The following is a 25,419-nucleotide window of genomic DNA, read 5'->3' on the forward strand; positions in this document are numbered from 1 at the left end:
GGATCATAGACTTGCCTTAAAAAATTTTTTTATTAAAACTTTTTGTTGATAAGCTTTATCATTTTTGTAACTATTTGAGTGGTGAAACAGATACTTACAAATTTTGACTTGTTTTTGATAACTCAGGTTTTGTCCCCACTTAGAACAACCTCAGATTGCCCATCCTTCAGTGATTCTTCTATTCCTACAACCTCTTCTCTCTCACCCACATCTTCAAGTCCTTTGCACCTTTCTCCTTCACACACACACCATCCAACTGAGAAGCAACAGAGATCTCCAAGGATGTCTTCTACAATCAATTTTAAGACCTGTTCCTTCTTTGCTTGTGCTGTAAGAGTTCCTGAGAGGGACTTAGTATCTCTATTAATCCCACCAGATGAGAATAAGACCACTACCACAATTTGAGCCAAATTTGAAGCAAGTTTGATTTTATTGGGTGTGCACCCAAGAGCTGGCCAGCAGTTGCCTCCTAAGTCATGTTAAAGAGAGCAGCCTCCAGGTCATTTCTTGGGCCCCTTTTAAGGAGTAAAATCATGACTAGCTGCAAAGCAGTTTTACAGAAGAGAGAAAATTGGGCAATAAGTAAGCACAGAAAAATCTCACAAATACCATGTGGTCACCATGGGACTAGAGAGGGTGACTAAAAGGGTCAGGGAGGGTAGGGGTCTTCTCAAAGACAAGTCAAAGTCACAGATTGGCACAGATCAGGCTCCAGAAAACAGATTTAAAAACAGCAACTCAGCTTTTACAGTAAATGGAAACTCGTTTTCAACGGTACAACATAAAGACACCTGCCTTCAAAATGGAGTTAGGCAGGTTCCTCACTCCCAGAAGCTCTGGATTCAGACATGTGATCTGTGCACACTCAGAAGCTCCAATCCTTTCCTCTGGATGTGAGGAACAGTCCTGATGTGCACAACAACAACAGTTACAGTAACAACCCTGTGAAACCAACTGTATCCCTCATTGCTCTTCTTCCATTTGGGGGACTCTCCTCTTCCTTTCTGCCTCTCTTCCTTTGCCATCACAACAGAAGCAACTGGAACACTTTTGGAGCTTCTAAGAGTTGTCACTACCAACAACCACAAAGATGGGAATCTATCATTGACACCTTCTCAAGCCCCAACATGGTCACCTGCAATTCACATTTTTAGTATGTGTCTGCGTCTAGGGACATGACAAGGACTGCAGCTTGGGAAAATCACACAGTTCAGGGATGAGAATTGATCTAACAAAAGTCGATAAGGCTTGTTTGCTTTGGGGTCATTGGTTTGCAGCCAAGCCCAGCTCCATGGGTCTGGTTTCCAGCTTATCACTTTTCACCCTTCCCCAGGAACAAGCAATGGAGGGACAGCTGAATCCACAAAGCAGGTATTGTCAATTGTGGCATAAAAGAATGTGGGATTCACTTTCTCTCACACAAGGGGGAAATCGAAGCTGATTCAAATAGGGAGGCAAGAGGAATCCTAGCCAATGTCACCTCACCTGGAGAGAGAATTCAGAGAAGACCTGAGTTTCCATTATGTGGTGTCTGGGGAATGCTGGAACAGGTCTCTCATTGTTCCAACTCCTACATTTAACAGCCCCAACCCAGAGCTTCCTTTGGACTGACAGCGATGGGCCAGAGTTGCTGGGAGAGGTAATTAGACTACACTGTAACATCCTTCAAACTCCCTGGAGAGCCGGTGCGGCATTGGAGGGTGGAGGATCTTTACTGTAATCCTATCCCTAACCCTCTGGGGTCCCTCCCAGACATCTTTGTCAGTGTGCACAGCCACTCACACATTTTCCAGCTTCCAACTGCAGTTTGTTTCGAGTCCATTATAAGCTCCCTTTAGGAAGTTGAAACTGGCATTTAAAAATTAAAGAGAGAGAGACAGAGACAGAGACAGAGAGACAGACAGAGACAGAGAGAGGAAAGAAGGAAAGAAGGAAGGAAGGAAAGAAGGAAATAAATGTCATCCTCCCAAGTTCAAGAGCACAACCTGGAGCAGGGATGAGTTAATGCAGATTTAGCCCCTTTGTTACTAAGGTAACAACAGCACATACTTACTCTGCAGACTTAAAGCCTCCATTGACCTTGGGCTTCGGTGCCTACATTAAGCTTTCCCAGAAGCAGAAACACTATTTTCCCCCTTTATATCATCTACATTTTTCTCCTTTGTAAATTCTGAAACAGGAAGTTGGTTTTGTTTGTTTTGTCATTGTGTGTCATTGTGCGTCCCATCTCCCAATCTAAAATGAGATTCTGCAGAAGAATCTATGGGTTGGATCTTGAAGGTGCTGACAAGAACACATGAATGGAAACACAGCTTTTAGATGCAGATTCTCTTCCGGGAAGATGTGTGCAGGCCAGGCATCTGGAGGTCCATGGCTTCATTTCAGAAAATACCAGCTTGGGTGACTCCCTCAGTCATGCGCAGCACTTGTCTGGTGGTTTTTGCCTGGAGAACTCACCAAAACTATCTACCAAAATTTATTTAAGATAGTAGAAAGAAAATGTCTAAATAGAAACATGCAAGGGGCTGGAAAGAGCACTCAGCATTGAAAGCATTTGCTGCTCTCCCAGAGGCCCCAGGTTTGACTCTCAGCACTCACATCAGGAGGTTCACTATCACCTGTCATGCCAGTTCTTGCTGTGGAACAATCCTTTTCTACACTGTGAATATGTATTACTCTCATTGGTTAATAAAAAGCTGACAGGCTGGTAGCTGGGCAGGAAGTTAGGTGGGAAAGCCAAACTGAGAATGATGGGAAGGAAGATGGTAGAGTCAAGAGATGCCAGCCAGCTGCCCAGGAAGCAAGACATGCTAGAGGACAGACAGAGCCATGAGTCATGTGGCAACACATAGATTAATAGAAATGGGTTAATTTAAGTTGTAAGAGCTAGTTAGTAACAAACCAGAGCTATCAACTGAGCATTTCTAATTAATAAAAATTTCTGTGTAGTAATTTGGGAAGCAGTTGTCAGGTATTAAGAAATGGTGGTTGGGACAGGAAATCCGTTCACAAATTCTAGATAATCTGATACCCTCTTCTGGACTCTGAAGGCACCTGTACTTACACATGCACAGACACATTAATGTACACATAATTAAAAATAAAACTTAAAGAAATTAACATTCAAAAGTAAAAACCCTTTGCACATAAACAATATCTGCTTAGACTTTCCAATGGCTAGAAAGATCACACTTAGAATAGTATCAAAAGAGAAAATACATAGGAGGAAAAAGTGCATCAAATTCTATAACACTACTGAAGGACAGACAATCCCCCTTCCCCCCAAATAAATCTTAAATAGATGAAAATGGCATGTGTTCCAAAAATGGAAGATTTCACAATTCTAGATGGCATTCCTAAACTAATCTAGAATGTTTATCATTATCATAAATATCAACAGAATTTTCTTAATTCAATCAAATAATTTGCAAGTTCAATGGAAAAATAAAGATAGAAGAAATGCCAGGAAGCCAGGCTGGATGTCCTGTTCCTGTGATCCCAGCACACAGGGGGCTAAGAAGAGTGACAGGTTGGAAGCCAGTCTAAGCTACACAGGCATTCTGAGGAAAAAAAGTTAATGAAAGTGGTCTAGTCTCATGAGATTAGCTCATTAGAGCTTACTGTTTTATGAATGTATCAACAGAATAGACTAGGAAATCAAGAAATAGATTCAAATTTGAGTAGGAATTCTGTACAAGATGAAAAGAGAATTACAATCAGTAAGAAAAAGCTGGATTGCTTAGTAAGTGCTGTCAAACTTCATTTCCACCTCAGGAAAAATTTGATTCAATACTCTGGCAATAAAATAAAACAGAACCAGCAAAGTGGCTCGGTAGGTAAAAGCACCTGCCACCAAGCTTGACAACATAAGTTTGATCCCCAGGACCCTCACAGTAGAAGGAGAGAACTGACTCCTGCAAGTTATCTTTGGACCTGTGCACGCGCGCATGCACACACGCACACACACACACACACACACACACACACACACACACACACACGCACACACAGAGGCACACACAAAAAAATGTAGTAAAAATTTTAAAATACATTCAAATATTTAAATATGAAAGTTTAAGCCACAGAAATACCAGTGGAAAGCATGGGGAAGCTGTGCTAATAATCCATAAGGAAGAAAACTCATTCTGGTTTGCCAGGCTGTGGACATCTGGTCTCTTCTGTGTTACCCATTATGCTCTTCTTTAAGTTTAATGAAACTCTCTTCTGGGTAGGAAGAGGCCTAATCTCAAAAGATGGGTGATAGTGGCTGTCTGGGTCACTTTCCCAGACTCCTTTGCAGCTAGGCTATCTGTGCAGCTTGGGTGGATCAATAAGACATTAGTGAACATCTGCTGGATTTTTTTCCCCCTTATCTTTCCCCATAAAAATGAACACACACACATTGGCTACCATGTCCCTTGAAAGGCTAGAAAAGGATCAGAAGGAAAAGACAAATAATTGAATTTAGAGACAGCAGCTCTGACATTGTTAAACAACTGAACCAGGGTTAGCACCTCTTGTAGTTTGACTTTCTTTTGGGACCGCCAGCCCCCAAATAATGACATGGAAACTTATTATTCATTATGAAAGCTTGGCCTTAGCTTAGGCTTGTCCCACTAGCTCTTATACTTTAATTTAACCCATTTATATTAATCTACATTCTGCCATGTGGCTCATTACCTCTCCTCCATACTGTATGTCTAACTCCTCCATCTCTTGCTGGCTAAATCCCCCTCTCTTCTTCCCAGAGTTCCTACCCCTGCCTAGAAGTCCCATCTAAACTCTCCTGACTAGCTATTGACCATTTGACTCTGTATTAAACCAATCAGATGCCTTTAGCAGGCAAGATAAAATAGCAACACATCTTTACAGTTTGCTCAAATATCCCACATTTCCCCCTTTTTAATCTAAATAGTAAAGAAACATTTTTAACTCTAACACAGTAAAACTCTATACAGTAAGAACAATTATCAAGTCAGGATTACATTTACAATGTCCAGTCCATTTGTATTTGGCAAATTCAGAGAAATTACTCTATCTATCCTATATCTCTATCCTATCTTGGTGAGTCCAGAATTTTATATCTAAACCATTTTCTAACATAACTTGTATCACCAACCTAAAAATAATCTTTTTAAACCTTAAATCATTTTCTTAGATTGTAGGTGGAATTTTTGTTGGGACCACCAGTCAGCTTTGTCCCACCAGCCTGCTCCCAAATAACCATACAGACAGTTATTATTAAGTATAAATGCTCGGCCAATAGCTTAGGCTTGTTACTAACTAGGTCTTACAACTCAAATTAACCCTTATTTCTTATCTAAGTTCTACTACATGGATCATGGCTTGTAACCTCATTTTCTACATGTCCTGCTTCCTCTGTGTCTGACTAAGGACTTCCAAGACTCCATCTTTCTTCTTCCCAGCATCCTCCTAGTCTGGGTCTCCCACCAAATCTCTTCCTGTGTTTCTGTAGGTGAGTCAGTGCTCTTTACTAACCAATGAGAGTAATACATATTTACAGTTTACAAAGATTGTTTCACAGCATTAGATAAATAACTTAAGTTTTTATTTCTCAACCTTATAAACTTTATATCTCTTATGTAAGTTTCTTTTCTGAATTTAGTAACAAAGAAAACAGTATAACTATCTAGTCTTCAACCCCATCAGAGATCCAAGAAGGATAAATATTACCTGAATAAACAGGAAGTACAGAGCAAACAATTTCCAAAATTACAGAAATTTCAGAGACAGTTGGCTGCCTGGACAGTCACCTAAGGTTCCTCTGCAATGTTTGGTCACCAAATGACCAAAAATCACCCACCACATCTCTTGGGTATGTGGGCATCTCTTGAAGGCCACAAGAATATATCATAGAGATTCAGCTGTGTATCAAAGCTAAATTTTGACCAGCCAAGGGTCCGTCAAAAGGCAAAGCCATTTATTATGAATATTTGATGTTATCCAGCCTTTAATATTCCAGCTGTCTTCTGCTATGAAATCCTTGCGTGCCCAGACCAATTGGTAAACAGTTCAGCTCCCCAGACCTGCTGAACCTACTAAGTTACTAACTCCCCTGCTGAGCTTAGAGACAAGCTGGCAGGAGATGCATAGCTTTGTTTCTTATGCTAATGAAGCTCAGACCAACCCCTCACCTTGAGGAGACCTAGTGGTTCTCCAGAGCATTTGACTGAGAACAAAAGAGGTTTTTACATATCACGGTGAGAGATAAAACAACATTCCTGAGGAGGCAGGGAACCATGTGCCCAGGTAAAGAAAGGGCAGGCATTTTCTGTAGACAAGGTCAGAAATGGCAGCGTGGCAAGAGAGAAGAGAGGATGACAGAGGTTCCATAGAGGGTAAGCAGATCTCCGTTCGAGTCTTCAGCGTGCCAAGGGTAGAGAGTAGCAGAGATGGAGAAAGAGGACACAGAGGACAAAGATGAGATTGGAAGCATAGGAGTTTAGTTGTTAGCAGGGCTAGGGGCTAGGGAACTGAACGGAACTGTAGTTACGGAGACAGGATTTCATCTCAGAGAAATAAAGTAGACAGATAAAGAGCTTGGTATATCTAGAGTTACTCCTGCCTTAAATGCCTGGTGGAGCTATAGCTGTATTGATGTAATTTTGTCTTAGAGTAATAAAGTTAACAGACATAAGAACATAGTGTATGTAGATTTTTTTCCCTTAGATCCCACACTGGAAGTAGTTAAGCCCCTGGACCCTGGATACTTCAGAGGCATCATGTTCTTAAAATCACTTCCTGTTGTCTGGAGATGATGACATCTTTAAGGGTCCTGAGAAAAATTAAGATAGTGGTCAAGTCCTGGGGGAGCTAGTTGTTGTTCAGACTCAGAATGATGGGAAAGTGCAGGGCTTATCTGAAGTCCCGGCTGGAGTAGTCTGTGAGGCTGGACCATCTTCACTAACCACTTTGAAGTTGTCCTGGATGCATATTTTTGAGGAAACTGCAACATAGGCATTCTAAGAGGCTGGATCACCTGAGCTACTTGTCTTCTTCAATGGTGTCTGGTTTTTTTGTTTGTTTGGTTTTTTTTTTTTTTGAAAACACACAGACTTTTAAAGGTAACATACCTGCATTAACACAAGTATGGAATGTATGGTATGCACAAATCGCTAAAGATGATTGTATGTTCTATGTTTGAGCAGGTAAAAGGCATCTGTTAACTTTATAAGTCCATTTGGATTGCATAACCAAACTGCAATGCAAATCTCCATCCATGCCATATAAAAGGATGGCATGTAATAATAAGTCATGAGGAGTCTGTAGCCAACAAGATTTATCATGTGTCATCCAGTCTCAGAGCTGTTCCTATAGTAGAGGGATCAGCATACATGCCACTTTTCTTGTATCTTTTCTTGTTTTTTTTTTTTCCATGCCTGTAGCCAAGATTTTCAGGAGGTCTCCCAGAGTCAAATCTAATCTTCATTAATTTTGAAGGAATCTATAGCTTTTTGATTCCTGTGGAAACAAAGGCATAACCTCTCCCTCAACACAATATGTTACCTGACTTCCATTCTGAAGTTAAGACATCCTTAAAATATATAGGCTGGTTTAATTCAGCAGCCTTTTCTACAATCCAATATCTCTCAGCAATTGTTGCTTTGTGTTCATTAGCATTTAAAAATTCAAAGTTAACAAAGCACTATATAGGTTCCAGATGCCCTGTGTTATAATATTTCCCATCCTTACATGGTTCATTCTCCTTATGCTACTTTATTCTCTTTTTAAAGACTTTATTATTTTCAAACTATTTATTTTTCCATGACTGTCCATACCCATTTTATTTTCTTTCTTCAGCACCTAAGCACATTTTCAAGCATACTGTAACTGTTCAGAGGTTTTCTTGGCCTTTGGGGGCAGGGCATGTCTGCAGCATTTCTCTGACTGTGTGAGCCAAACCTTAAACTAGGCTACCCGCTGCACAACTCCACTTAGTATATGGCACTGGCTACTGGCTCCACCTACTTTGGGTCCATGAGAGCTGGGCCTTATGCCTGTGGGTACCAGCCAGGAGATGTGTTTGCCTTCCCTCTGGGAAGCTGTTGGGCCTGTAGTCGGGCAGGCATTTCTGTCTAGCCTTCCATTCTATCTAGTAGTATGCCATTCAAGTGGTCAAGTGGTCAGCTGCATAGCAGGGCCTCTTCAAGGAGCAGCACCTCTGTACCCTATGAGCAGTGGACTCCATGTCTGGGACTTTTCTCAGTTTTCTCAGACCCTATGTTTGGATAGATGGACCAGGCCTCCACGTTGGACACCAAATGTAGTCAGACTTTCTCTTGGGACCACCAGCTCCCAAATAATGACATGGAGACTTATTATGAAAGCTTGGCCTTAGCTTAGGCTTGTCCCACTAGCTCTTATAACTTAAATCAACCCATTTCTATTAATCTATATTCTGCCATGTGGCTCGTCACCTCTCCTCCATACTGTACTTCTAACTCCTCTGCCTCTTGCTGGCTAATCCCCCTCTCTTCTTCCCAGAGTTCCTATCTCTGCCCAGAAGTCCTACACTATTGGACATTCATCTCCTTATTAAACCAAAAAGGTGCCTTAGGCATGCAAGGTAAAATGGAGACACATCTTTACACAGTTTGCTCAAATACCAAATGTGTTTCCATCAGTACAGAGGCTGCACTATTAAAACAATTGTGGCTCTGCAGTCACTGGCCCGCCTCCCTGGCAGTGGCTTGGGCACTCAGGCTGTGTCCTATCAGGAGTTCTGTTCCTACAGGCATCAGCTCTGCTGCTGCCATCAAATATAGCTTTTTAATTAAATCGCTATCATTCAGAGAGTGGTACGAAAACCTGCTACCTCAGAGAGGTTGAATAGCAACTGACTGACCATCTCTCTTTGTTAGCATCTCTGAAAGGAACCATCAAACAAAAAACATGCCACTGGAAGTCCCTCCCTGCTACTTCCTGTGTATCTCTCTATCATCTTCCAGACTCCCTCTGACTCCCTGTGATTACTTTCTGTCAAATGGTTGTTCACTCCTGACCCAAGGTTGATTTTATTTAATTAATACAAACACAAACTCAAAATTCACAGTGTGATCAATTATCCCACAACAACTTCCCATCCCTGACTTCTCACTATGACACAAAAAGCAAATCCTATTTACCTAAGCTGCTGTGTTTAGACTTTTGGTTTCCCACAGTTGTGTGACATCGGCAGTTATACCTGGCATTAAGAACAGCATGGAAGCCGGGCGGTGGTGGCGCACGCCTTTAATCCCAGCACTCGGGAGGCAGAGCCAGGTGGATCTCTGTGAGTTCAAGGCCAGCCTGGGCTACCAAGTGAGTTCCAGGAAAAGGCGCAAAGCTACACAGAGAAACCCTGTCTCGAAAAACCAAAAAAAAAAAAAAAACAGCATGGAATTTGGATAACTTAAAGAAAGAGATGAACAATTGAACAGCACCAAATGTTTCAAATTATTTAAGAAGGAGGAGGAGGAGAAGAAAGAGAGAGAGAGAGAGAGAGAGAGAGAGAGAGAGAGAGAGAGAGAGGAAGAAAGGAAAGAAGAAAGAAAGAAAGAAAGAAAGAAAGAAAGAAAGAAAGAAAGAAAGAAAGAAAGAAAGAAGAAAGAAAGAAAGAAAGAAAGAAAGAAAGAAAGAAAGAAACTAAGATCAAGTGATTCACACCCAGGGGAGCAAACACCCTCTTCTGGCCTCCATAGCCACCTGCATGCATGTGCACATGGCTACACACAGACACACACCTAATTTTTTTTAATGAGAGAGAGAGAGAGAGAGAGAGAGAGAAAGAAAGAAGAGAGAGAGAGAGAGAGAGAGAGAGAGAACACAGCCCCAAAGCTTGGTGGCATAAGAGCCATATCCATTTTCCTTATGCACACAGGTTCTGTAGGCCAGGGTTTTGGAGAGAATGCAACATTCATGTCTTCTTCCTGGATGCTGGTATCTGGAGCCCCAGCGGGGAGGAGGTGACTGGCAGTGTGTGACTCAACTGTCTGGAGCCTGAAAAACGTAAAGGTTTCTTCACGCCGGTGTCTGCCCCTGAGATGGGATGATTCACCTGGCATTTAGCTTGCCTTCGAGTGACCTTGGGCTTCTCAGAGCACGGAAGCTTCAGAATATGAGACCACTTATGTGACAACTCAGGACTCCAAGAGCAGTGCTCCAACAAGGAGAGGCCGTCTGTGTGTAGCCTCGGAAATCACACTCTACTTCCGCTCTGCTCTACCATTCTAGCAGTCCCCAGCCTTTCCGGATTCAGAGAGCAGGAAGCAGAAGCTACACACCTATTCAGTACCAGAGGTTAACTCCGGGAGTAGAATTTTCCTCTTTTTACTTACCTTTATTTCCTAACATACTAAAATAAGCCAAGTATTCCCTGATACAAATAAGTGTTTTAATATGGGTCTCTCTTAGGATTCTCTTCTGTATAATAAAGTACAATAAACCATGTTTCTCATACATCCTTGTAAATTTGCAGCAGTTTGAATTTAGAAATACATCTGTGTGCTTCTCATGAGCTCCCCTCTGCAATGGCACATAAGCAAGAAGCATGATGCATCTCCATGCCTGCGTAAATCAAGGTTCACCCCTATACATTACAGCTATTCACACCACAGTCGGGTTCTGCAGACACAGAGAAATGCTGCTTCAGCTTGCTGTCTGGATGTCTTCCAGCTGTGTGGCATATCACTATGGGGCCAACATCTGGATCATTGTCTTCTGTTTGAAAGCAAGCACAAGACAGACAGCCCCTGCCTTGCCTTTGTCCTGATGTCTGGCTGCCACACCTTTCAAGGAAGCTTTTGTTCTCTCTCTCTGTCTCTCTCTGTCTCTCTCTGTCTCTCTCTGTCTCTGTCTCTGTCTCTGTCTCTGTCTCTGTCTCTCTCTCTCTCTCTCTCTCTCTCTCTCTCTCTGTGTGTGTGTGTGTGTGTGTGTGTGTGTGTGTGTGTGTGTGTGTGTAGAGGCCAAAGAATTGACAACGGCTATCTCCCTCCACCACCCTCCACTTTATTTTTTGAAGGCAAGGTCTCTCACTGAACACAGAACACTATTTTGGTAAGAAGGGCTGGTCAGCGAGTCCCGGGATCTGCCTGTGGTGGTATAAATAAAGTTGCCTGGGGTCAGAGCTATTAGAGCCATAGCAAGTGCGTGGCAGTGGTGGCGTACGCCTTTAAGGACCTGGAGGGCGGTACATACAGGCAGTGACAACCAATGAGAAGCCAGAACAAGGAGAATATAGAGACAGACACACAGGAAGTAGGGCTCTTTTTCGGAGAGCTCTCTTGGCTGAGGAGGATCCCTGAATCAGGAAGGGTGAGGCTCTTGGCTCTGACTTCTTGGCTTTTTTCTCTGAATCGGCTCTGTGTTTCTTGTTTGATAAAACCATTGACTACATCTAAACTGAATTACATCTACATCTGCCTGTCTTTCTGGGGTTGCAGACACACACTACCACACCCAATTTGTATATAAATGCTGGGATCCAAATGTCAGTCCTCACACTTGTGCAGCAGGCACTTTACACACTGAGCCGTCTCCCCAGTGCCCACCCCTTCAATCCACCCCTTCAATCCACTCCTTCAATCCACCCTGTAGATGGAATCTTAAAAGTTCTTATTAATAAAAGCAAACCTGAGCCAGGTATTGGGGTGAACGCTGGAAGATCAGAGAGACAGAACAGACCACAGCCACCTCACCTCGTCAATTCCTCAGCTGATCCTGTTTCCTCAGACTGGAAGCCTCTCAGTCCTCATCCAGAATGAATCTCAGCTGAACTGCTGCTCCAAAGCCTGAAACCTTAACCAGCTAAAAGCTTCTTGTTTCTGGTCTTCACGCCTTATATATCTTTCTGTTTTTGCCATCACTCCCTGGGATTAAAGGCTCACTTCTTGGGATTAAAGGTGTGAGTCACTATGCCTGGCTGTTTCCAATGTGGCCTTGAACTCACAGAGATCCAGAGGGATTTCTACCTCTAGAATGCTAGGATTAAAGGTGTGAGTGCCACCATTTTCTAGCCTTTGTATCTAGTGGCTGTTCTGTCTCTGATCCCAGATAAGTTTATTAGGGTGCACAATATTTGGGGGAACACAATACCACCACACCACCCCCTTCAATCCACTCCTTCAATCCACCCCTTCAATCCACTCCTTCAATCCACCCCTTCCTCCCTCCCCAGCTCTTCTCCCATATCATACTCACCGTGGTAAACATGGCACAAAAGCAGTGGGCAAACTGGAGGAGGACATGGCCAGACTAATCAAACATGCTAACATGGTACTCCTGGATTTTCTTAGACACCAGCTTTGGTTTGGTTTTTCTGTATCACTGTTTTATGACATCACTAATGTCCGTACTGCCTGACACTTCCTAATTCCATCTTTCTAGTGTGCTAAAAACCTACATAAGGTGAAATTGACCATCTCAGCCATTTCAATGAACCCAGCTTAATGACTTCAAAGTCATTCCCATTATTGTAGAATTACTCTCATTATTCATCTCCAGAACGTTCCTCATTTTCTCAAATCAAAACTCTGCCCATTAAACACCAGCCCTCCTCCGTTCCAACCTGGTCCTTCTGGCCCATGGACACCATGGTTCCAGTTTCAGATCTCAAACTTGGTATGGTTAGGTACTTCATATAATGGAATCACAGTGTGTTTGTCCTTTTGTAATAGTTTCAAGGCCATGTGCCAAGATTCCCTTCCATTGAAAGGGTAAATATCCTGTTTTATGTCTGAGACACATTTTCTTAATGCACTTTTTCATTAACACACACTTGGGTCTCAGCTACTAGATTTTTCCTAAGTGGAGTAAGCTTTTCCTTTCCCTCACCTCAGAGATAGGATGCTCCCTCTTCTGAAAGTCCTTCTTTCCAACCCTCAGTGTCTGCTCGAGCTCCTCAGGACTAAGGGGCTCCCCTCCTCCCCCAATTCCCACAATGATGGCCTGTGTTCCCATGTTCCTCCAGAGCAAGAGACCTCGGGCTTAGTCTTCAAACAAGACTTCACTGGGCCTGACCTAATGCTTCACACACAATTTAAGAACATCTGTTCTCACCTTGAATTCTTGGTTCTTCCTGTCTATCCATCCTCAAGCTACAACAGGCTATAACCCTTTCTGGAACTGGACAAGAGATCTGGGGACTGATCTTTAGCAAAATAGGAACTTGCATCATCAGCTCTGAGAACCAGGCATAATGAGGGTTGAGGATAAGATTTAGAACTGAAAATGGGGCAATTCATAGAAAATCTATACACATTCAAGTAGGAAGCAAACCCATCATCTCCCTCCCCTGCTGCACACACCACCATGCTCAGCTTTTACTAGGAATTGAACCCAGGCTCTCATGCTTGCACAGCAAAACTTGTGCTAACTGAGACATCTCCCCAGTTCTCCAGCACGTTTATTAACCACCCATCTTTGTTATCATCATCCTTGAACCTGCCACTGGACCTCATCCTGACTATAGAGTCAGTACTCAAGAACTTGGGGTATTCTTTGTGGAGAAGCCAAGTGGCCCCTTAGGAATAACCTTCATGCGTACACACACACACACACACACACACACACACACACACACACAGAGAGAGAGAGAGAGAGAGAGAGAGAGAGAGAGAGAGAGAGAGAGAGAGAGAGAGAGAGAGAATATCACACCTGAGAGCTAAGAATGCAAGAGTCTCTCTATCCTTGGGTCTGGATGCCTCCACAGTCAGAATGGTCCCGCAGTGGCTGTCTCGTACTAGAGACAGTCCCTTCAGTTGCTCAGTCTATTGCACTGGGTGCCTCAGCACTTCCAATCTAGGCCTGAAGACTTGGAGGGTTCATGGAGAGCTGTTGTTTCACAGTCAATGATGGAAGCCTGGTTCTAAGAGTTCAAGGGCAGCCTGGTCTACATAGCAAGTTCTGAGACAGCCAGAGCTACAAAGTGAGACTATGTCACAAGAAGAAAGAAAGAAAGAAAGAAAGAAAGAAAGAAAGAAAGAAAGAAAGAAAGAAAGAAAGAAAGAAAGAAAGGAAGGAAGGAAGGAAGGAAGGAAGGAAGGAAGGAAGGAAGGAAGGAAGCACATGAGTGTCATGCCTACTGATCTGCTTCTGCTCTCATTCCCATCCTTCAAGTCCACTTTGTCATGAAGACCCATCAACCTAACATCTAGCACATTTCTTGCTTATTTATCTCATGGCTGAGAGGTATGTGCATTCACAGGTGTGTGCATACATGCATATGGACGTCATCACACAACCCTGGGTGCCGTTCCTCGGGAGCTGGCCACCTTAACTTTTGAGACAGAATCTCTCACCAGGACCCGGGGCTTCCGCCATTTTTATTTTTTAGGCTGGCTGCCCTGGGATCCCCATGGGTTTCTTGTCTCTGCCTCCCCAGCACTGGAATTACAAGCAGACACCGCCATGCTTGACTTTTTACATGGGTGCTAGGGATTGAACTCAGATCCTCATAGTTGCACTACAAGCACTTTACTAAGTGAGCTGTCCCCCCAGAAGCCTAGCACATTTACTGATCATCCATCTTCTCCATGGAGGAATGCTGCTTAATGACTTGCTCCTATGTTTTGCTCAACTGGAATTTTCGCACCACCCAGGACCAGCTGCCCAGGGATAGCACTGCCCTCAATAGGCCAAGCCCTCCCACACCATTAATCAAATGGTTGCCCATGGGCCAATCTGATGAGGTATTTTCTCATGTGAGGTTCCCTCATTCCAGATATATGTCTAGGTAAGTTTGTGTTGCATTGACTAAAACCAACCAGCATGCTCCTCAGTCAGACCTGACCCTTGCCTTCTCCTTGACCAAATCTTGCTTGTTTCACTCTCTTCCTTCTTCATGAAGCTCCAGATTCATTATTTTTCTTCTTCACTGTTCCAAAATAAAGATAAAAAGTCAAGCTCTCCAACTATGCTAACCCACACAAGGCCTTTGTCCTGCTTTTCACCTGGCTGCCTCCTTCCTGCCTACATGTCTCAACATAGAAACCATCTCCCCATGAATACCTTCTCCAGTCCACCCAGGAAAACTAAGTCCCTCTTGTTCTCTAGATCATGTGTCCTTTATGAGGCTGGCCATTGTTTACACTGCTTGATCTCATCATTGTCTTTGTTTTGCTACAAAGATGAGGAACCCATACATACCACTGTCTCTAGGATCTGGCTCTGTACCTGTTTGAGTGAATTCCATCCTAAAGGGAATATGCAAATATTGTCTGCATCATTCTGGGCAGTTTTCCAGCTTGTTCTTTGGAGTAAGCACAACAGAGCTGGTTGAGGATTAGAGATGTATGAAAACAGTGGCTCCCTTATGTGGGATACATCAGCAGGAGCATTGCAGGCTGCTAACACCTCTCTCTGATAGGCAGGTGCAACAGTTCATCAACAGTTCATATTGCAGGGAGGAGAGAATAGGAACACACACACACACACACACACACACACACACACGCATGCACGCATGCACGCACGCACACACGATTTGGGGGAAATGGTACTATTTAAAAATTATGGCCCCAAATGTTCCTCAGATAGTAAGCAGAAGCCCTATTTTGATGGGCTTTGCCAAGTGGGATTCAAGTAACATTCATTTGAATCAAATTATTCTATTTGTACTTATTTAATTTTAAATTATGTTTATATTTGTGTGATGGGGGGTATGTACAACCAGGATTGGGCATGAGATGTCCTGGGGCTGGTTGTCATATTACAGGTGGTTACGAGCCACCCAGCACTGTTTCTGGGAACTTAAATCTTCTGCTACAGCAGTAAGTGCTTGTAACCTCCAGGCCATCTCTCCAGCCCCTGAATCCAATTATTAGTAGTGTGGTTGTTTCATAATTATGGTACCCAAGGAGACCATAGCAAAGCAAAGGAACAAGTAGTCAGATGGTAAGGAGTAGCTGCTGGTGTCCTCCCTGGCATTCCTCGTGTATTGGAGTCATGCCTGCTCTATAGTCCTCCTCAGAGGTGCCTGTGGCCAGTTAGAAGGACGATGGTGACAAAGTAAGTAGAGATGTCTACTTCCTCGCCTTAAAAATCAAGTCCCCGCCGGGCGGTGGTGGCGCACGCCTTTAATTCCAGCACTCGGGAGGCAGAGCCAGGCGGATCTCTGTGAGTTCGAGGCCAGCCTGGTCTACAAAGCGAGTTCCAGGAAAGGCGCAAAGCTACACAGAGAAACCCTGTCTCGAAAAACCAAAAAAAAAAAAAAAAAAAAAAAAAAAATCAAGTCCCCTGTCACCCTCACTTCTCACCTGGTCCAATGTCATGATGCCTTACCTTCAACACTGTCAGATTCATCTTTGAAAAGAATGGTTCTCACTAAAGGGATGCTGTCACAACAGAGCAGGAGCTTCGGTCCTGCTGGAGAAGGAGCCATAAATGATCCCTCTGAGTTCAGTAACTGGATGACCTGCCACTTGCTGCAGGATGTGTGGCTCTAAATGTGAGTGGATGGTGGTCAGCTGTGAATCTCTCATCAACATGGTCCCACTCACTAAGCTCCTACATCTGTATTTTAGCATCTTTGAAGGACAAAGTCCAGAAGAAAGAGAAAATAGTACACTGTATATGAGTGGAAACCAAGAAGGGTGATATTTCACTTGTCATTCATTTGTGCATTAAGCAGGTTTCATTTATCACCTACCATGTAAAAATGTACACTACTTGAAATAGGGGCAGGTTTGTAAAATTAGCCCTGGGTTCAAAGAGGGATGACGATGGCTTCTAAGATAAATACAGTGCAGCTTGTGAGTACTGTTGTGGGGGTCAGTGCTGTGAGTCCTGTAGGAACCCAGAGGGGTGACTTGTTCTGTGGTGGCAGTTGAGAATGGCTTTGTTAAACAGATGGTATTAGAATTAGGCTTTGAAGTATAAGTAGGAGTTTTCTGGTAAAGAAGGGTAAGGTGATTCCAAGAAGACAAAATGGCCAACATAAAGACTTGAGGACACATTTGAAGAGAATAGAACAGGGAGATGTCTTAGTTACTGTTCTACTGCTGTGAGGAGACACCACAACCAAGGCAGCTTGTAAAGGAAAGCATTTAACTGGGGGCTTGCTCACAATTTCAGAGGGTAAGTCCATAATCATCATGTTGAGAAGCAGACAGGCATGGTGCCGGAGCAGTAACTGAGAGCTTTACATCCTGATCCTGAGGCAGAGAGAGACTCCACCAAGGTCACACCCCCGAATCCTTCTCAAACAGTCCACCCCTTGGTGACTAAGCATTACATGAGCCTATGGGAGTCATTCTCATTAAAACCACAACAGCCATACAGAGATGAGAAATTAGAGTCAAGCGGACAAAGACTTGATAACAATGCATTGTTCATCATCATCTTAACATCAGATTCCTTCCTAAAGCAATGCCGTGCCCAAATGACATCACCAAGTGTGCTTCATAGCAAGGTTGTTTCTCTTAGAAAGAATTTCCTAGTGTATGCTAGGAACATTAAAAGACACAAGGTTAGGCAACCCAGTCAGGAGGCTTTTGTGATTATCTAGTCAAGAAACCAAGGAGTGACTTATCAAATGGACATCTGATTACTAAATCAGAGGAACTCAGACTAGATCCACAGGTGCCATTTCTTACCTATCATAAAAGCAAAAAGTTTTACTTGTCAAGAACACACTTAGTTGACAAGGCTGTGAGAAAACAAACCTATTTTGCTGGCTGGAGTGTGGAATGGTACAGCCATACAGAGAACTTGAGTCCAGTCAAGCCATGTATACTTTTATGCATTGACTAACAAGAACACACTCAGGATTTACCACGAAGATATGCTTTCACAATACAAAGCAAGATGTATGTATAGGGTACTCAATTGTAAACCTTTCTGTCCTAAAACCAGAAACACATACTTATTCAAAGGAGTCTGTCTGAATTAAGAATGCATACAACACAGTATTATGCAGACATGAAAAGAATATGAAAGCTCTCTATAAATTCTTGTTACATAATTTTTAGGGTGTGTTATTACATGGGAAGAGCAAACATGAAGGAATCCAAAGACTGTGTCAGCTTTTATTTAATATGACAGGAAAATGTGATATGAGCATTTGTATTTGCTTCTTTCTGCAAAAGAGATATTAGAAAGTATAAATAAAATAATGAAAATCATTGCCAATAAAGGGTGAATAATAACAAGCTAGAAAGGATGATAAAATCAACACAGACATCGAGCATTCCAATCCTGGAGAGAGCTTTCTGTGGCTTACAGGAAACCATTTTCTCACTGTCCTCCCAACGTACAGGAGAGAGTGTTCTGGCCTCTCTCAGAGGGACACAAATCCCATCACAAGACCTCTTGTAACTTCATCTCCCATAGCTACCTCCTGAAGATCCTATCTCTAAGCTCCATTACGTGGGGATTAGAGATTTAATATGAACTGGGAAGAAGTGTCTCTGGCCATACCAACAAGAATGTGCCCAGTTTCGTCTGACTTCTGGAGTACTATTCCATCCACAGTACTTCAATAGTTGTGTGTGGGTGGGTAAAGGGTGTCTCTAATTCTCATGCAGTTTATATTCCCATGGAAATAATCACACACATACACACACACACACACACACACACACGCACACAATGTTGAGGGAAATAAGTGCTATGAAGAAAGGTTAGAGTAATAGGGTGAGGGAGAGACTGGACATTATAGCATGTGGAATAGATATGAGAGCAATGGACACAAGACATCAAACATCTAGTTAGAGCCTGTGAAAGCAGTCCTGGGATGGGCTCAGGTTTTACCAGGAAATGGGGGAAGAAAGAAGGAAGAAAGTGACGGAGCATGTGGCAATCATGAAGGGATAGTAGAGAAACTTCAGCTTGTATTCTGAGAGAGGCAGATGATGACAGGAGGGATGTGATACAAACCTACTGCTTTGCAACCTACCTGAAATAATAATAATAATAATAATAATAATAATAATAATAATAATAATAATAACAACAATGAAATGATATGATCCAGCAGTAGCACTATGGAGAATATACAGCAGAGAATGTTGCCTGAGTGTAACTCACAGTGTTACCTCAGGAGGAAGGGAAGGTGACAGGGGGGACCAGGGTGACGGAGGAGAAGCTTGCGCAGGTGAGCAGGCTGGCCACCAAGACATAAGGGCTCTGCAGACACACTGGGGTGAGGTGGGTGAGGTCAAGAGGCAGCCAGGGCTAATGAAAGGTAAAACAGGAACAAAAAAATGAAGACAGGGTGATACCCTGGTCTTGGCGATCTGGGTTAGAGGGAGGGAGGGAGCAGGAAGATGTTCTGAAACAGTGGCATCAGAGGTCTGGGGTTGGCAGGAGGGGAAAGAGTGGCTCCCCTGAAGACCAGCCTGCACAAGGCTTGGGGCACAATACGCATGCTCAGGAGCAAGCCCTCAAAGGCTTCAAGATTGTGGGGAACCCTCTCGGAATGTAGCGAGCCAGCTTTAATCAGAGGGATATGGGAAACCTTTCTATTAACTGCAGCCCGTCATGTAGTGCGAATTCTAATTGGTTTTAATAAAAATCTGGAGTCAGCTATTGGGGTGAATGCTGAAAGATCAGAGAAGCACAGGAGATAGCCACAGTCTCCTCTTACCTCTATGACTCCTCAGCCAAAAAAAAAAAAAAAGTGAGCTCCTGTCTCTCCCTGCCTTATATTCCCCTCTCTGCCCAGTCATATCACTTCCTGTCTCCACCTCCCTAGTGCTGGGATCAAAGGCATGTGCCTCCCAGGTGCTGGGATCAAAGGCATGTGCCTCCACTGCCTGGCCTCTATGGTTTACTAGTGGCTAGCTCCACACTCTGATCTCCAGAGACCCGGGAAACCCTCCTTGGATTTCTTTGCTGCCTCTGTAAATGGAGCCAATGCTACTTACTCATTATGTTGTGTGGAGGACCAAAGCATATGTTGTTAAAGACACGGGACAATGGCAAGTAGTTAGAACAGCAACATTAGAATTAAAGATCCATTAACCCAAACGGTACAGAAAAATGATAGAAAGGAAAATTTGTGGATTTGGGGTCAAATCATATTAAATCAGCAACAGAATTTTATGCAGTTCAACTTAGATCCATTGTTCAAGGGTAACAAATGTTCCTTACATCGTTAAATACCAGTTACATTTCTCTGCTTTGTCAACAGGAAAGAAATTTAAAAGGAGACACTACATGGTATTTATTTTAGCACCTTTGAGATTCACATGTCAACAGTAAAAATTTATATGGTAGAAAGCAATTATGGATGTCTCCTGTTTGAGTGCATGGCACATGTTATAGAACCCAGACATACCCAAGAGATAACTATAACGAATGTCCTGATCCCCCCCCCCACCCAGGTATAAGAGGACCATAATCCTGGTGCAAGGAAGGTGGCTTGCTCTTTTACTATGAAGAAACCAGCCCCTGATACCCCACTTTTTTTTTAACTGTTTACTTCTTTTTTTTCATTTTGGCTCATATAACCCATCTGACCTGGAACTCACTATGTAGCTCAGTGTGGTGGTTTGAATGAGAATGGCCCCCAGAGACTCATACATTTGATTACTTGGCCACCAGTTGCTGAAACAGTTTGAGAAGGATTAGGAGGTGTGGCCTTCTTAGAAGACGTATGTCATTTCAGGGTGATCTTTGAGGTTTCAAAATGCCTATCCCATTCCCAATAGCTCACTCTGCCTCCAACTTGTGGATGAGGTGTGACCTCTCAGCTCCTACACCATGCCTCCCTACCTGCTGCCATGCTCTCTACCATGATGGTCACAGACTCGCCCTCTGGAGCTCCAAATTAAACACTCTATTATAAGTTGCCTTGGTCATGGCGTCTCATCACAGCAAAAGAAGAGTAACTAAGATAGTGGAGACAACCTCAGACTTCTCATCCTCCTACCTCACTTCCCAAGTGTTGGGATTACAGGCATGTACCACCATGTCAGGATTCAATGAGCAAGCCTACTGTCCAAGTAATGCAAGTCCATGGAGGGAGATGGAATATTAACTGCATGCTGAACATTCAAGACATCTTTGAACCCACATTATACTGCCATCTTTTCTGTCCTAACAGAATGGAACTAAGGCTCAGAAATATTGAAGCAACTAGCCTAAAGTCTCAAGGCTACCTGTGTAGAGAGCCAAGGTATCCAACTTACTCATTTCTACAGACAAGTCATTAAAACATCCACAATAATATCCCCTTCATGGTTCCTCTGACAGGAGCAAGGCTGACCACAGCTCTCCCGTCTTTTATGGTCTACTTGAAGAAATGAGACTGTGACAAATGCATTCAGGAATATTTGTTGGGTGTGTTTAAGGTGTTGGCAAGGCGGGGGTAAGGAGGGGAGTGCAGGCCTGCTTTGGGGAGCAGTTGGGACTTGAGTACCCCATGCAAAGTACCCAGTGCCATAGGCCTTGCAGGCTACTCACGAGCTCTTAGTGGCGAGCCCCCCTGCCTGAGGCCATGCCACACATGCCACTGCCACCCAGGCTCCCTACAGAGCTGAGCATTCAGAAACTCAAGGGCAGTAGACATGGAAAAGACAGGAGGGATTTGAAATCTGGAGCCTAGTCTAGATCTACCTCCACCCTCTCTAAGCCTGGGGTCCTCCGTCAGCACTTCCACAGCTGAGTTAATATGAACATGTGAATACGTTTAGGAGAAAAGCTCAACGAAGGAACTTCCCAAAAGAGCTTTGGAAATAATGGCAATATTCAATTTTGTTTGTTTTTTTCTTGTGGATTCCTGCTGATCAACTCTGGTTTATATTGTCAGCAATATGTGAAGGCCCATGAAGTGGGCCTGTTTGTGAGTACCCCAGACCCCTCCCATATACCCATGAAATACTGTATGTAAGTACCCCAAGTCTCTCCATTATTCTCATGAAATACTGTATATGAGTACCCCAAACTCCTCCCTTATACCCATGAAGTACTGTATGTGAGTGCCCCAAGTCTCTCCATTATACCATGAAGTACTGAATGTCTGTACCCCAAGCCTTTCCCTTATAGGAAGGATTGATTACTATACATCTTTGGTGCATATGGGGTGGGGTGGGGATGTGTAGACAGGGGCTTGGCCTTGAACTCAGAGATCTACTTGCCTCTGCTTCCAGAGTGCTAGGATTAAAGGTGTGTGCCACCAAACCATCTGCCTTACACATCCTTTCTCTAAGGTGAGGAGCCACAGATAGAAGTGAGTGCCAGACATCTTTCCAGGCCATCTCCTTCTCTTTGTCTTCTCAGGGGCCTAGATAGAAGCAGCATGCGCTGGCCACATGTACAATTTCAGTGAACAGAGAGTCAAGAAAATAAAGGAAGAGGGGTTAGGAGCACAGGCTGCTATTCCAGAGGACCTGGGTTCAATTCCCAACACCCACATGGCAACTCACAATTGCCTGGACCTGCAGTTTCAGGGCATCTAATGCTTTCTTCTGGCCACCTTGGACACTGCACACATTCATGCATGCAGGCAAAACTTACCCATAAACATAAAATAAAGTTTTAAAAGTCTTTTAAAGAAAATAAAGGAAGAAATCTCTGAAACGTTCACTGGTGAGTCTGAAACATTCAGCTTCTCTGGATCTGTGCGTGGGAGCTGCCCTCCTCACTGTGGTTCTGGCAGTCTACAGCAGTGGTTCTCACACAGGGCTCGCACATCAGACATTCACATTACAGTTCACAACAGTAGCAGAATTACAGTTATGAAGTAGCAATGAAAATAATTTTATGGTTGGGAGTCACCACAACATGAGGAGCTAAAGAAGAATTCAAGGGTCACAGCACCAGGAAGGTTGAGAACCACTGGTCTATAAGCTGGTCTTTTGACCACTGGTCTATAACACACTGGGTCAAAAGGCTGTGCCCGGACTTCTGAGCTCCAGTATTCTGCCACAGGCTCCCTGTCACAGGATGGCAAAGCAGCAGCTGTGTAACCATCTGAGCGTGCCTGGACATCTGGCTGGTGACCTTCCAAAGGGCTCTAGCCTAAGCAGTCCCCAGACGAGCACTCTGATTTCCAGGTGGCCCTGGGCCAGGACCGTGTGCCTGGCTGCTGGCAGCCAGCTGCTGAGCTGCAGATGACACGGGTCATGGAGAGCTGGGCTACCATCTCAGTTCTTTCAATGGCCAGATCACAAATGATGAGTCAGATTCATTCGCCCTGTTCTGAATCCTTGTCAGAAAGACACGGGAGAATCCAAAAGGTCGAGTTGAGGGTGTCTGCGAACACCGTCTTCACTGTGACTTCGGCCTTCCTTCTTGGTCACCCGCAGTTGTTTAAAGGGAGCTGCAGGCAGTCTGTGCAGATGCCCAGGGGGCAGGCTTCCAGTAACATCTCACTGACACTGTGGCCTTCTCCAGGAGTTCAGGAACATTCGCAGCCAGTTTATTACATTCAGCGCGGGGGCTCGATAGTGTCACAATGGGAAGCCCCTGCAGATTCAAGTTAGTTTCCCCCACAGAATCTGTTGGAAGATGGGAAAGGGGTAGGCTACGAAGGCAGAGGAGGGGCCTGGCCCTTGACAGTGCATTCAAGACTCTGAAGAAAAAATCAAGGCTGCCTTATATTAGCACGGAACTAGAGTCACCAGAACTTTCTTCCATCGGCCCTTTACGTGAGGCACTCTGGGTTCTTGTCTTCAGAAGACAGGAGAGCCCAAATAAGAGGAGCCACTGTGTCCACACTGCCTTGTCTAAAGGCTTCTACTGATATATCAAAACGATGTACCGGAACTCACGCGCTGAGGAATGTTTTTGTGTGCACACGTAGGAGGAAGTCAGAGGGCAGCCCCACTGTCACTCCTCCCGTCCAGCTTGTACTTTCCTTGAGTCAGCGTCTCTCACTCGTCCAGATCACCAAGTAGGTTAGACTGGCTGACTGATGTCGGCCTGTCTCTGCCTCCTATCCTCTGGGATTTCAGGCATGATTTTGGAGGGAACGGGGTGGGTCCTGAGCTTGAACTGGGGTCCTAATGCTGGCAAGGCAAACACTTGACCAAGTCACCTTGATAAATTCTGAGAGGCTTTCAGCATGTGCCTGTTCCCTGTGCCCCTGATCTACCCTCCCTGGTCCATCACTGTGGCATGCAGAGCCACTGAGAGCATCAGGACAGCAGTGCTTCTCACTATTCACTAGGAAAACACCACGTTTTCCAGAGACGGGTTCCCGTGGCTCCACCCAGGCCTTGCCTGGAGCCTTAACTCATCACTCGGAGTATCTGGGCAAATGTGTCAACAGTATCCTCCAAGAAAGGTACAGCTATGCTCTACTCCCAGGAGCCACAGCCACAAAGTCGCCTCAACATCCTCTGACGGCCACTACCATGTACCAGAGCACTCACTCCCCTGTGGTGGAAAGGGGGTGGTTGAGAGCAGAACACTCGTGAGCAAAGAAACATTCCCTCACTGTGTATTTGCAACAAATGAATTTTCTTTTCCAAAGAGAGGGGCTGGAAAACAAACGAAAGAAAAGGCCTTGAGAAATTCCAACTGGTATTAAATCTCTCAAGCAGCAGAGGATTCCTTTCTGGTGGTTTTCGCTGATAGACATTTTTTTGTGCTTGTCTATTTTATATTGTGAGTGTTTGAGTGTGGATACCGAAATGTAAGCAATTTGAAAATCTGTATATTCACCATCTAAATATGTTAAACTATTAATATTTTGTTCAGTCAGTTTCTTGTTTTTATGCTTTTGTTGGTTTTCGATAGGTTTTCGGAGGTTTGGTTTGGTAAAAAGTGAATCCTTTGGCTACACGGATGCTCCCTGATCCTGTGCGCTTTCCTCTGCTCCAGAAGGTAAGCACTGGCCTGAGGCTTACAGTATTATGTCAGGAGGAACTGGGCCACTCAGAACTGACCATGAAGGCGATGACCCCACTGGCTCCTGTCTGGCTCTCTCTGCTCCCTGGTCAGACACCTTGTGAACAGCTTCCCTTCGTGTTCCCATTACAACAAAAATGGAATCATCCCCATGGCTGTGCCTTCCCTACCACAGGGAACTGAAATCCCTCTGAACCCATGAACCAAAATAACCCTGAGCTCGCTCTCTCAGGTATCTGTCTGGTCACGATGATGCAAAAACAACGAATACAAGGACACTTTGTTTGTATGTGTCTCTCTGTGTTGGTGGTATGCATGCACATGTGTATGCATGTTTACACATGTGGTGTGTGTGTGTGTGTGTGTGTGTGTGTGTGTGTGTGTGTGTGTGTAAGAGAGTGTGTGAATATATATGTGTGCATGGGCATGTGTGCATGGGCATGTGGAGGACCAGAGCCAATGTTGGGAACTTTCTTCAATCAGTCTCCACCTTATTCTTTGAGGCAGAGTCTCTCAATAGTGCCTGGAGGTCACTGATAAGACAAGTCTAGCTAGCCAGCTTATTCCAGGGGTCCTGTCTGCCATCTAAGCAGGCTGGGATTACAGGTGGACCATCGCAACCATCTA

Source organism: Peromyscus californicus, unplaced genomic scaffold (genome assembly GCF_007827085.1).
Source record: "Peromyscus californicus insignis strain IS unplaced genomic scaffold, ASM782708v3 Scaffold_6__1_contigs__length_162567912, whole genome shotgun sequence".
Classification (NCBI taxonomy): Eukaryota; Metazoa; Chordata; class Mammalia; order Rodentia; family Cricetidae; genus Peromyscus; species Peromyscus californicus.